The sequence below is a fragment of the Phaenicophaeus curvirostris genome, unplaced genomic scaffold (assembly GCF_032191515.1).
Source record: "Phaenicophaeus curvirostris isolate KB17595 unplaced genomic scaffold, BPBGC_Pcur_1.0 scaffold_67, whole genome shotgun sequence".
NCBI classification, from domain to species: domain Eukaryota; kingdom Metazoa; phylum Chordata; class Aves; order Cuculiformes; family Cuculidae; genus Phaenicophaeus; species Phaenicophaeus curvirostris.
In genome coordinates, this window is record NW_027206689.1 from 260,764 (window position 1) to 265,568 (window position 4,805).

The following is a 4,805-nucleotide window of genomic DNA, read 5'->3' on the forward strand; positions in this document are numbered from 1 at the left end:
GACAAGGGCAAAGAGGGGCGGACAAAGGCAAAGGGGGCGTATGAAGGCAAAGAGGGTCGGAGAAGGTCAAAGAGGTTTGGAAAAGGGCAAAGAGGTGCGGAAAAGGGCAAAGAGGGGCGGACAATCACAAAGTGGGTGTATAAGGGCAAAGAGGGGAGGACAAGGCCAAAGAGGGGCGGACAAGTGCAAAGAGGGGCTGACATGGGCAAAGAGGGGCGGACAAGCGCAAAAAAGGGCGGACAGGGGCAAAAAATGGGCGGAGGATTCCGGAGAATACGGGAGAAGGGCAAAGAGGGGCGGAAAAGGTCAAAGAGGGGCGGACAAGGGCAAAGACATGCGGACAAGGGCAAAGACGGGCGGACAAGGGCAAAGAGTGACGGCGAATTACGGAGAATACGGGAAAAAAGCAAAGAGGGTCGGATAAGGTCAAAGAAGTGCGACAAGGAAAAAGAGGGGCGGACAAGGGAAAGAGGGTCGGACAAGGGCAAAGACGGATGGAAAAGTACAAAGAGGGGCAGAGAATACGGGACAAGGGCAAAGAGGGGCGGACAACGGCAAGCGGTGCGGAGAAGTGCGGAGAATACGGGACAAGTGCAAAGAGGGGCGGACAAGGGCAAAGAGGTTCGGACAAGGGCAAAGAGGGGCGGACAAGTCGAAAGAGTGGTGGACTAGGGCAAAGAGGGGCGGACAAGTGCAAAGAGGGGTGGACAAGGGCAAATAGGGGCGGACAAGTGCAAAGAGGGGCGGAGAAGTGCGGAGAATACGGGATGAGGTCAAAAAGTGGCGGACAAAGGCGGAGAATACGGGACAAGGGAATAGAGGGGTGGACAAGGGCGGAGAAAATGGGACAAGGGCAAAGAGGGTCGGACAAGGAAAAAGAGGGGCGCACAAGTGCAAAGAGGAGCGGACAAGTGCGGAGAATACGGGACAAGGGCAAAAAGGGGCGGACAAGTGCGGAGAATACGGGACAAGGGCAAAGACAGCCTGACAAGGGCGGACAATTCGGGACAAGGGCAAAGAGGGGCGGACAAGGGCGGAGAATACGGGACAAGGGCAAAGAGGGAGGGACAAGGGCAAAGAGAGTCGAACAAGGGCAAAGAGGGGCGGAAAAGGACAAATATAGGCGGGCAAGGGCAAGGAGGGGCGGACAAGGGCAAAGAGGGGCGGACAAGGGCAGAGAATATGGGACTAGAGCAAAGAGGGGCGGACAAGTGCGGAGAATACGGGACAAGAGCAAAGAGGGGCGGACAATTGCGGAGAATATGGGACAAGAGCTAAGAAGGGCGCAGAAGGGAATAGAGGGGTGGACAAGGGCAAAGAGGGGTGGACAAGGGCAAAGAGGGGCGGACAAGGGCAAAGAGGGGCGGACAAGGGCAAAGAGGGGCGGACAAAGACAAAGAGGGGCGGACAAGGGCAAAGAATGGGCGGAGAAGTGCGGAGAATACGGGACAAGGGCAAAGAGGGGCGGACATGGGCAAAGAGGGGCGGACAAAGGCAAAGAGGGGCGGAAAAGGGCAAAGAAGGGCTTATAAGGGCAAAGAAGGGCGTATAAAGGCAAAGAGGGGCGGAGAAGGGCAAAGAGGGTTGGAAAAGGGCAAAGAGGTGCGGACAAGGGCAAAGAGGTGCGGACAAGTGCAAAGAGGGGCGGACAACCACAAAGCGGGTGTATAAGGAAAAAGAGAGGCGGACAAGGGAAAAGAGGGGCGGACCAGGGCAAAGAGGTGCGGACAAGTGCAAAAAATGGCGGACAGGGGTAAAAAATGGGCGGAGGATTTCGGAGAATACGGGAGAAGGGCAAAGAGGGGCGGAAAAGTTCAAAGAGGGGCGGACAAGGGCAAAGACGGGCGGACAAGGGCAAAGACGGGAGGACAAGGGCAAAGAGTCACGGCGAATTACGGAGAATACGGGAAAAGGGGAAAGAGGGGCGGATAAGGTCAAAGAAGTTCGACAAGGAAAAAGAGGGGCGGACAAGGGCAAAGAGGGTCGGACAAGGGCAAAGACGGATGGAAAAGTACAAAGAGGGGCGGAGAATACGGGACAAGGGCAAAGAGGGGCGGACAACGACAAGCGGTGCGGAGATGTGCGGAGAATACGGGACAAGTGCAAAGAGGGGCGGACAAGGGCAAAGAGGGGCGAAGAAGGGCAAAGAGGAGCGGACAAGGGCAAAGGGGGCGTATAAGGGCAAAGAAGGTCAGACAAGGGCAAAGAGGGGCGGACAAGGGCAAAGAGGGATGGACAAGGGCAAAGAGGGGCGGACAAGGGAAAAGGGGGCGTATAAGGGCAAAGAGGGGCGGATAAGGGAAAAGAGGGGCAAACAAGGGCAAAGAGGGGCAAACAAGTGCAAAGAGGGTTGGACAAGGGCAAAGAAGGGCGGACAGGTTCAAAGAAGGGGCAGAGAAGTTGGCAGAATATGGGAAAAGGGGAAAGAGGGGCGGACAAGGGAATAGAGGGGCGGACAAGGGCAATGAGGGGCTGACAAGTGCAGAGAGGGGCGGACAAGGGCAAAGAGAGACGGAGAATTGCGGAGAATAAGGGACAAGGGCAAAGAGGGGCAGACAAGGGCAAAGAGGGGCAGAGAATTCCGGAGAATACGGGACAAGTTAAAAGAGGGGCGGACAAGGGCAAAGAGGGGTGGACAAGGGCAAAGACGGGCGGACAAGGGCAAAGAGGGGAGGGCAAGGGAAAAGACGGGCGGACAAGAACAAAGAGTGGCGGACAAGGGCAAAGAGCGTGGGAGAATATGGGACAAGGCCAAAGAGAGGCGGGCAAATGCAAAGAGGGGCGGAGAAGTGCGGAGAATACGGGACAAGGGCAAAGAGGGGCGGACAAGGGCAAAGAGGTGCGGACAAGGGCAATAAGGGGCGCACAAGTGAAAAGAGGGCGGACAAGGGCAAAGAGGGGCGGACAAGGGCAAAGGGGGCAGAAAAGGGCAAAAAGGGGCGGACGAAGGCAAAGAGGGGCGGATGAAGGCAAAGAGGGGCGGAAAAGGGCAAAGAGGGGCGGAAAAGGGCAAAGAGGGCGGACAAGGAAAAAGAGAGGGGGACAAGGGAAAAGAGGGGCGGACCAGGGCAAAGAGGTGCGGACAAGGGCAAAGAGGGTCGGACAAGGGCAAAAGGGGCGGACAAGGGCAAAGAGGGGCAGACAAGGGCAAAGAGGGGCGGACAAGGACAAAGAGGGGTAGACAAGGGCAAAGAGGTGCGGACAAGGTCAAGGATGTGTGGACAAGGGGAAAGAGTATCGGAGAAGTGTGGAGAATACGGGACAAGGGCAAAGAGGGTCGGACAAGAGCAAAGAAGTGCGGACAAGGGGAAAGAGGGGCGGACAAGGGCAAAGAGGGTCAGACAAGGGCGGAGAATACGGGACAAGGGCAAAGAGGGTCGGACAAGGGCAAAGAGGTTCGGACAAGGGCAAAGAGGGGCGGACAAGTCGAAAGAGTGGTGGACTAGGGCAAAGAGGGGCGGACAAGTGCAAAGAGGGGTGGACAAGGGCAAATAGGGGCGGACAAGTGCAAAGAGGGGCGGAGAAGTGCGGAGAATACGGGATGAGGTCAAAAAGTGGCGGACAAAGGCGGAGAATACGGGACAAGGGAATAGAGGGGTGGACAAGGGCGGAGAAAATGGGACAAGGGCAAAGAGGGTCGGACAAGGAAAAAGAGGGGCGCACAAGTGCAAAGAGGAGCGGACAAGTGCGGAGAATACGGGACAAGGGCAAAAAGGGGCGGACAAGTGCGGAGAATACTGGACAAGGGCAAAGAGGGGCGGACATGGGCAAAGAGGGGCGGACAAAGGCAAAGAGGGGCGGAAAAGGGCAAAGAAGGGCTTATAAGGGCAAAGAAGGGCGTATAAAGGCAAAGAGGGTTGGAAAAGGGCAAAGAGGTGCGGACAAGGGCAAAGAGGTGTGGACAAGTGCAAAGAGGGGCGGACAACCACAAAGCGGGTGTATAAGGAAAAAGAGAGGCGGACAAGGGAAAAGAGGGGCGGACCAGGGCAAAGAGGTGCGGACAAGTGCAAAAAATGGCGGACAGGGGTAAAAAATGGGCGGAGGATTTCGGAGAATACGGGAGAAGGGCAAAGAGGGGCGGAAAAGTTCAAAGAGGGGCGGACAAGGGCAAAGACGGGCGGACAAGGGCAAAGACGGGAGGACAAGGGCAAAGAGTCACGGCGAATTACGGAGAATACGGGAAAAGGGGAAAGAGGGGCGGATGAGGTCAAAGAAGTTCGACAAGGAAAAAGAGGGGCGGACAAGGGCAAAGAGGGTCGGACAAGGGCAAAGACGGATGGAAAAGTACAAAGAGGGGCGGAGAATACGGGACAAGGGCAAAGAGGGGCGGAAAACGACAAGCGGTGCGGAGATGTGCGGAGAATACGGGACAAGTGCAAAGAGGGGCGGACAAGGGCAAAGAGGGGCGAAGAAGGGCAAAGAGGAGCGGACAAGGGCAAAGGGGGCGTATAAGGGCAAAGAAGGTCAGACAAGGGCAAAGAGGGGCGGACAAGGGCAAAGAGGGATGGACAAGGGCAAAGAGGGGCGGACAAGGGAAAAGGGGGCGTATAAGGGCAAAGAGGGGCGGATAAGGGAAAAGAGGGGCAAACAAGGGCAAAGAGGGGCAAACAAGGGCAAAGAGGGTTGGACAAGGGCAAAGAAGGGCGGACAGGTTCAAAGAAGGGGCAGAGAAGTTGGCAGAATATGGGAAAAGGGGAAAGAGGGGCGGACAAGGGAATAGAGGGGCGGACAAGGGCAAAGAGGGTCGGACAAGGGCAAAGAAGGGCGGACAGGGTCAAAGAAGGACAGAGAATTTCGCAGAATAC